The sequence below is a fragment of the Curcuma longa genome, chromosome 5 (genome assembly GCF_044706935.1).
Source record: "Curcuma longa cultivar G26 ecotype Majalengka, Jawa Barat chromosome 5, ITB_CL_G26_1.1, whole genome shotgun sequence".
Lineage (NCBI taxonomy): Eukaryota > Viridiplantae > Streptophyta > Magnoliopsida > Zingiberales > Zingiberaceae > Curcuma > Curcuma longa.
In genome coordinates this window covers 4,247,657-4,257,536 of record NC_133865.1, presented here as the reverse complement: position 1 = coordinate 4,257,536, position 9,880 = coordinate 4,247,657, and positions in this window count along the sequence as shown.

The following is a 9,880-nucleotide window of genomic DNA, read 5'->3' as shown; positions in this document are numbered from 1 at the left end:
GATATGCTCCGTTGCGGGATCAAGACTGTCATACGCTTGCCCCCTTAGATCATGATGCAGCGGTAAGATGCTAAGTGGTTTGCCCAAGCATCCACTATTCGAATATCAACTACGATTATAAGCATTTTCTTTTGGTGGAATAAAAAAATCTAGAAAGTTGATTATTAGGTGTGGAGCTGCACGATCTTCTGGATTTATCTTGATGTTTAGCGCATTCATTATTCGAATTCTAACTACGATGTGTACTGTAAGGTATTTTCTTCTGATAGAGATAAAAATTCTAAGACGTTGGTTACTGGATGCGGAGCCACACGTGCTTCTAGATTATCTTAATAGCCGATGAAATATTTTCATAGGATGAGCTAATTACCTCCAAAATTATTTGAATTGTAAAAATTAGATATCCAACAACTATATTTTCTCTTAGTTGCTGTCATATTATTTAGAGATCTCGAAGTTTCGAAAATAACATCTCATAAAATAGAATAAAATTATGTACAATATATTTTCTTTGAAATCTCATATTTATGGAGCTTCGTATACCGAATTATCTAATTTTTTATTAGATTAGAAAATCTGACTCCCAAAGTCATATATATAGTAAGAGGTAGTTGAGATGAAGTCAGCATTTGGATGTAAATTACAATTGCATGTTTTGAAAAATTAAAAATAATTTAGAAAATTTTAAAAGGGCAAAAATAAAAGAAGGGTCATTCTATTTTTATTTTTTTATCATCTCATGAAATTGACATAATTATCCTCCAATACTATTTTCATTATTATATTGCCTATATCTTGAATCGGTTGGGCACGTTATAACAACTACGAAATCGTAGTTGCTACACATGTTATAACAACTACAATTTAGTAGTTATTATAATTGAGTTGTCACACAGTTATAACAACTACGATTTCATAGTTATTACAATTACAACGTCGTAGTTTATAGTTATAACAAGTATAATTTCGTAGCTACTACAACTACAACAGTTGTAGCAATTATAAAACTATAGCTACTAAAATATGAAAAATAATCTTAAATAAAAGGATTAAAATTTTTCGAAGCCTCCGAATAAACTTTAAATGATATTTTTTGAACCTAAGATTGAGTCATTATGGGTTACACCCGATAACAAATGTAAATCTCTAAACGAGCTTTGATTTAATATATTGTGCTTCTCTTGATTTAACTCAAAATCAAAATTATGACCTTTCAAAACTTATCTAATATTCATAGTTGTAATAACTATAAAATAGTAGCTACTATAACTATATAGCAATTATAATTTCATAATTGTTATAATATATTATATAATTCACCTTCAATTTAAAATTTAGATGAAAAATATAGAATAGAAAGATAATAATAAAAATAATATAATAAAAAATAATTGAGTAATTATACTTAAGATTCTTAATATGTCTCTTAGATAAAAATTAAAATGGGATGCTCTTGATTTGGGCCCAATTTAAAATTCTCTGCATTGACTTTGAGAATAACATTGGAAAAGAATTTCATATATAGAAAGTGATCTTTGATTGGTTGTTAAATCATGCCCTTCTGATCTCTATCTTCAACATTTACTTCGTAGAAGAATGATATTAATTTAAAATAAGGATATTCATATTTTTTTAATTAGATGAATGATTGAAGGGCAAAAGTAAGTCGGAGGAAAAAGTAATATAGAAATATGCAAAGTGATCAATAATGCATGTACACTTTTGTATCTTTTTTGTCTCTCTTGTTTTTTCCACTTATTTTTCTATGTAAATGGTTCGATTTCTTTTTTTTGGTTTTGTTACCACTTACCACAAAAAACATGTGTATATGTTTTATAAAAATCATGATATTAAATTAAAAAAAGGTTAACAATTTTTGTTGGAGTAAAATCAATTTTAGCTTTAAAATATTTATAAATACCCCTCAAATGAATTTTAGTTGGCAATTATAATTATTTATTAATTTAAATAAATTTTGAATGGTACTTTTATTACCGGTTAAAGTTTGGCTAGTTAAAACTTTAAAAATGCCATGTAAAATTCATTTAGGTTAGTATTTCTTTTATAAAATTTTGCGGTTGTGCTAATTTTTATTTTAAATTTTTTATCGACAAAAATTGATAAAATGACTTATGATAAATTTGACCGATAATTTTAATAAATAAAAATTAATTTATTGGCTCACATTCAACAATTAATTATAAAAAATTTGGGTAATAAAAGTTTAATTAAATCTTTATTTATTTATTTATTTTCACATGTGTATCTCCCTCCTTAACTAATATTATCCTCAATTTTTGTTCCCTGTCTGGTGTAGCGATAAACTATTTAGGAGAATAAAAAAGAGGGGCATAGCCATTGCATAGTCAGTGCTGGGCTGCATTGGTGTAGTCAGGATTTTAACTACCTTGGACTTCAATTATTGGGCTTCATTGGCTTTTAGATTGCACTGGGCTGGATTGACTGAGCTACACTGTAAAATAATATATTAGCTTCAATTGCAACTGCACTGTAAAATAATGTATTGATTTTAATTGCTGAACTGCACTGGACTGGAGCCCAATACAGTCCAGCCCTAGCTACGCCATTGCTGGACTAGCTGCACTCGGCTCCAGCCAAATGCAACATAGTAATTTTTAATTTAATATATTAAATCAAAATTTAAAAAATTAAAATAATCTAATTCAACTCTACTAATTTAGTATAAGACAGTTGGATCCTTACTATATATGTCATTGATCATAGCTTAAATTTTAATATGAATGAATATTATAAACTTTTAAATTTATCTAGTAGGCGAAAATCATCTACTTTTGAAATTATTAAAAAATATTATGTTCAATCTCTCTTCAGCATCGTTGACTGTCATTCCTCCACCAGAATCACGATGTCCTCTTCCTCCTCCATCAACATTGCCGACATCCTCTTTCTCAAATTAATTGTTAAGTTGCAAGAGTGCAAATATAGTTCTACATTTAAAGTATATGGAAAAGATTATGAGATTAAAAGGATGGAAAATATCTCCATTCGTATAAGACCTTTTGGGGAGAGCCCAAGAACAAAGCCACGAGGGTTCCAGGTGAGAAGTCCTAGTAGGTCAGGTGAACCGAGGGGCAAAAAGTCCTAACTGCGGCTAGGTTGCAAGGGTGCAAACATAGTCCTATATCTAAAGTATATGGAAAAGATCATGGGGTTAAAAGGATGGAAAGTATCTCCATTAGTATCAGTCTTTTGGAGAGAGCCCAAGAACAAAGCCATGAGGATTTAGGCCTAAAGTAGATAATATCATACCATTGTGGAGATATTTTGATTCCATCGATTTTAACACTAACATCGTCTACTACCTCTCCTTCCTCAGCAAAGGTTGTCGACTCTCCCTTCCTCTTTAGTGAACTTTATCGACTCTGAATCATAAAATCCTAAATCCTCTCTTCCTTGTCTACAGCTGCTCCCTTTTTTTTTTTTTTTTTCTAATTTGTTGGTTGCTCTCTCTTTTCTCCCTGCTACTCTCTCTTCATTTTTCTCTAAGAACAACTTAACTCCACCGAAAATTGTCGATCATTCTTTCTCTTCATTTTGTAAACCAACATTGTCTTTCTTTCTTTGACATACATCTATCTATATTTTGAAAAGATTAAGTTTCCATTAGATGAACTTATACTTGAATTAACACCAATAATAATCATCATTAAAGAATTAAATCTTAATTAATTAGTGATTTAATGCTTGTAGTATGAAGGGGGCGGGTTTAAATATTGGATATGGATTTAGATTCAATAACCTAGCTAGTCCATTAACATTAATAGACTATTAATGAGTTATGAGCTTTTATGGTGAATGATCCCTGTAGCATAAGCTTGATATAAAAAGAAGAAGTCAAACTTCATTTGGATGTGATCTTGACTTGTATTTGACTCTTCTTCTTCCTTGGACTATTTCCCATTGAGACTAAGCTTTGGTTGCCACTCACTCTTGCAGAAGACTCCACTGTGCTTGCAGAAATTTATATGGTGACAAATAAGATGCGATGGCATTGACTCTCGATTCAGGTCAACCTTTCGATTAGTGTTACATTTCAATTTTGTATTGCCTTATTGATAGATGATAACTAGATCCTTAGATTGATGCATCATTAATTAAGTTCGATGTATTGTTATTGCTTTCAATTAGTATTAGAGGTTAAGATTGTCTTATCATCACCAAAGTGTATAGATTATTTTCAACGAGTTGTAACATATATATTGCTTTTGCATTCAATTCCATTTGGATGAGCAAAATTGATACATATTTGTTGAATGTAGCATGAATAAATTAGGATTTAACTTAGTAATTGAGTTTTTCTCATTATCCGTGAAGAACGCAATTGATGACATAATTTTAGGATTTTTTTTAGTTGAAAAATTACATTAAAAAATACAGATTTTCACTTACCAATCAATTGGTGAAAGTCATCAATAGATTGTTTAGCATAAAATTGGGCACAAAATAGTCTATAGTCTGGAATTGATTGGTGAGTTCGATTGACACACACCAATTGATTACCATAAGGTATTAATCGATTGTTGAGCCTGGAGTTGCACATAGAATGATTTGGAATTGATTGGGCAATTTAACTAGTCGTCACTAATTAATTGTCATGAGAATCAATCGATTACAAAACCTGAGTTTGGACATAGTAGGATTCCAAATCGATTAGGTAGATCGATTGGTTTGACACCAATAGATTGCCATACGGAGTTGATCGATTGTTGAATGTAGGATCGTGTACATAAGGTCACGGAATCAATGGGGCAGATTGACTGGTTGACACCAATCGATTGCCATGAGGAGCCAATCGATTGATGTTCATTGAGTTATCGACAGAATGTTTCCAAATCAATTGGTGAGTTCGATTGGTTTTTACCAGTCGATTGATGTGAGTTGTCAATCGATTAGGATGGATGAACTCACAAATAGAAGCTTTCTAAATTGATCAGGAAACTCGACTACCATAGAGAAATGATACCTATTGGCAATCGATTGAGCGGTGTATCAATCGACTGGTAGCTGACACCAATCGATTGATAACTGATTAGTTGCATTTTTAGTAGTTTTTTCCTAGATTCTTTTTTGCACTTATTACTTAGTCGAGCCAATACTATCGCCAAAGCGAGAACTATTAGGAAGACTTGGATATTTACGTAAAAGGATGTATATCCATGCTAAACTGAAGGAAAATCATTCTTTATGTTGAATGTATATTAAAGAAAGCTCACAAATTTAATTTGACTTCTAAGTCATCCGCGTAGTGTGTTGGCTCAAAGGAAGAGACACTATGTGGTTGATTAGAAATATTATAAGTGCTAGTTTAAAATATAAGTTAGTTAAGGAAACTCATAAATAAAGTATCATGCACATAATGCGCTGGCCCAAAGGAAGGCGAGTTATGTGGCAAATGAAGGTGATTATGAGTTGTTTGGAGAGTACTACTAGCAAGTTACATTTTAGTTCAAAGACTTAATATAATGTTACACTAGGTATCTCAATCAATGTTCATAAAGTTGCATGCTTATTTGTTACATTTTATTACTTGACAACTATAAAAATACATACATTGTTTGTTAAATTGAGCTATATTCTTTGCTTTTGTTTATGTAATACTCTCAATATTTGCAAATTTGAACAACATCCTCATGCTTACTGGCATAAACTTTGGTCAATGGAAAGAGCATATCACGGTATTACTAGGCTACATGGATCTAGATTTTGCATTTAGACACGATCATTTTGTATATTTATCTAGTGATTCCACTGCGGATCAAAAGGTAATTTTTGAAAAGTGGGAGTGATTGAATCGCATGAGTCTTGCGATCATGAAGATATTTATTCCAGAATCCATTAGGGGTTTGATAACTGAGAATGAGGATGTCAAAACCTTTATTGAGGAATTAGAAAACTAATTCGCCTCAAACAAAAAGGTCGAAACTACAATAGTTCTTATGAAGTTGGTGTCCATGCTGTATAACAGGTATGGTAGTATAAGAGAGTACGTCATAAAGATGTCCAATTTAGTTACAAGATTTAGGACACTAAAGTTTGAAATGTCCGAAAGTGTATTTATGAACCTTGTCATAATCTCTCTGTCTATACAGTTCACACCTTTTAAGATTAGCTATAATACTAAAAAAATAGACACTGAATGAGCTTATAATTCAGTGTGTATAAGAAGAAGAGAGATTAAGACACGACACATCTCACAGTGCTTATTTTGCATCCTCATCTCAGTATTTGAATAAGAAAAAAAAGGATAAGAGCCAGAGTCAGGGTAAACAACTTATAGTGACTCGGGTTTCAAGATATAATTAAGATGCAAAAGCTACAAGATCCAGACTCAATTTGTTACTTTTGTAAAAAGATCACATGAACAAGGATTACCCCAGATTTGCCAATTGACAAGTCACAAAACATAAAGTTCTTAACTTTATCAATTCAGAAATCAACCTAACTACTATTCCTAATAACACTTGGTGGATATATACAAGTGCAACTACTCATATAAGTGTAACTATGCAAAGGGTTGCCATTGGAGCCAATTGTCAATTGATACCGAAAGATTCATTTATATAGGAATTGGTAAAAAGGCGAAAGTAGAGGCAATAGGTGTCTTTAGAGTTTGTTTAGAGAATAATGTACTTTTGAATTTGAAAAATACATTTGTAGCGCTACCATTTGACATAACTTAATTTTTTTCATGTTTGGACACATCTAGATACATTTGTTTATTTGGAAATGAAAAGTTTAGTAGTTTTCAAAATTCTATTTAGTGTGGTACTAGTTCCTTGATTGAAAAACTATACAGATTGGATACTACAACTCATATGGATAATATTGTAATACATAGTATAGGTGTGAAGCATGGTGTGACAAATGAGAATTTATCCATGTTGGGGCATAGACATTTATGGCATATCTCTAAATAACACCTAAAAAGGTTAATGTCATTAGAAATTCTTGATTCCCTTGATATGTCAGATTTTGAAATGCGCATTGAGTGTATCAAGGAGAAGACGACTACAAAAGTTATAAGGGTTCAAGATGGAGTAATGAGGTTTTATAGTTGATACATATGGATATATATGGATCATCCCTTCAGTCTTCCTAAAATGGTCAAACATACTTTATCAGCTTTATAGATGAATATTCCCGATATTAATACTTATACCTTATTTACGAGAAGTCACAATCCTTGGACATGTTCAAAACCTTTAAAGCCGAAGTTGAAAATTAACTTAGTAAGAATATTAAGGCTGTCAGATCAGACCGTGGTGGTGAATACTATGGTAGATCTAACAGATTAGGTGAACAACGTCTTTGGTCATTTGTGGATTACTTTATTGAGTGTGAAATCGTAGTGTAATACATCATGCCTAGCACCCCTCAGCAGAATGGTTCGTAGAGTGACAAAACCAAACCCTATAAGATATGGTAAGAAGTATGATGACATTTTCTTCGCTACTGGAGTCTTTATGGGGTGAAACACTCAAGACTACAATTTACTTACTCAATAGATTTCCTAATAAGGAGGTAACGAAAACTCCATACATGTTGTGGGCAGGTAGAGCATCTAGTATTAGCATCTACATGTCTAGGGTTGTCCAGTTGAGGTTAGGCCTTATAGACTTAATGAAAGAAAATTTGACTTAAGAACTGTTAACTATCATTTTGTAGAATACTCTAAAAACTCTAGAGGCTTTAAGTTTTTCAACCACTTGAGCATATCTTTTTTCGAGATGGGTAATGTCAAATTCATTGAGGATGGTGGGAGCGATAAAGTTAGAAAAATATCATTTGAGGTGAATATTAATTATCTTAATATGGTAACTATAGATTCAGTTGGTAATGAAATGTTATCATTCCACATACAGTTGAAGTTACACAATCGGAAGTGGTAGTGGACCACGATATTCCCGTATCACCTCTAATTCATATAAAGGGGTGTCATCTTAAATAGAGGTATTTTCTCCTATGATTAAGCATAACTCCCAACCACCTGAAGGACAAGTGCCACTAATTAGGAGATCTACAATGTCTTATGACTATGTTTATCTCCAAGAGCATGAATTTGACATTGAGTTGGAAGATGATTCTGCATCTTTCTAAGAAGTCAAATAGTGCCCTCATAAAAAAAAATGGATTGAAGCCATGAGGGAAGAGATGAAGTCTATGGTGGACAACGACGTATGAGAACTTATCAAATTGCTTGAAGGGGTGAAACCTATTGGTTGTAAATGGATATTTAAAACCAAATGAGATTCACATGGTAATGTCAAAAATTATAAGGCTCGCCTTGTCGCCAAGGGATTCACTCAAAAAAAACATTGATTATAAAAATATTTTTTTGTCAGTTTTGACAAAAGACTCCTTTAGAATAATCATGACACTTGTAGCTCATTATGACTAAAGCTTCATTAAATGGACGTAAAGACTATATTTCTCAATAGAAACATTGAGAAAACTATATACATGGGTGCAACCGAAAAACTTTGAGTAGGGAGATTCAAAGTACCTAGTATGTAAATTAAGAAAGTCCATTTATGGATTAAAGCAGACATCTTATCATAAATTATTGAACAAAATACATTTGGATTTAGATAGTAATTTTTAATAAATTATATATCCGTTATTTTTTGCCAATAGTTTTAAAAAAATGTTAATTTTTTTTTATCATAAATGATATGTTTTGAACATGGATTACTAGCTAGCTAATTAATTAATGTCACATAATTTTTTTATCAATAATTCATATTTATCAATCAAAATAAGAGATTATTAGTCATTTCTTTATTAGTAATTTGTTCATTTCATGTATTGATATAATTTTTGACATAATAAAATACACGTATTAAAAAACAATTTTTTCATATTGATAATATCAACAAATACTATCATATATGCAACTATCTGTTTTAGCTATTTTACACAAGCAAAGCAAGCAAAATTGATACACTAATAGTTTTAACTAAATTTTAAATTTTGAAATCTAAATGCAGGTATATAAAATAATATTTATGATTTATTTATAAATTCAACTTTTGTATGAATAATAAATAGTTAATAATTGATAATAAAAAAACAATTGAGAGGGATGTAAAAGATATATGGAGTATGTGGTGAAGATCAAAATATATTAGAATAAAATACTATAATGTTATAAATGTATATATCTTTTATTCTAGTAATTAATATTTATATTTTCTATTAAAAAAACAAAAGAATTAGTCTGTATCCAACTATTCTAAGTTTCAACCACCGTGCCTTCCATAATGCTTCCTAAAGACAATGCTTTTCTTTCAATTTTTTTTTTTTTGTGATAGCTACGCGACTTCTTTCCAGCTCTATGGCAAAAGGAGGCAATCACAACTTTAACCTTTTTTATTTTTTTAATTTTAGTATTCAATTCTTACAATCTAATTAATTTTGAAGATGATCGAATCCTACAAAAATTTTTCACTGGTCACAACTTTAAAAACTTGCACGACACTAATCACAACTAGAACGTTCATAAACAGACTTGGTGTTCAATTTAGTAAGACCTTATTTTTATTTATTCAATACATATAAGATCAATTAAATAACATGAATAACTTGTTAAATTAAATAAACAAGTTTGAATATATATGTGTTCGATTCATTAATGCTCGTGAACAATATTCTTAAACTATATTTATCAATAAAACTCTTATCAAATTTTAAATATACAAAGAAAACTTCAAAATATATAAACAAATTTAAAATATAAAAATTTAAACAATCAAGTAAATTTATCTTTTTTATGTGTTCCTTTTCTTCACGGCTCATAAGAAAATTACCTGTTTGGTATTTGATCGATCACAACATATCC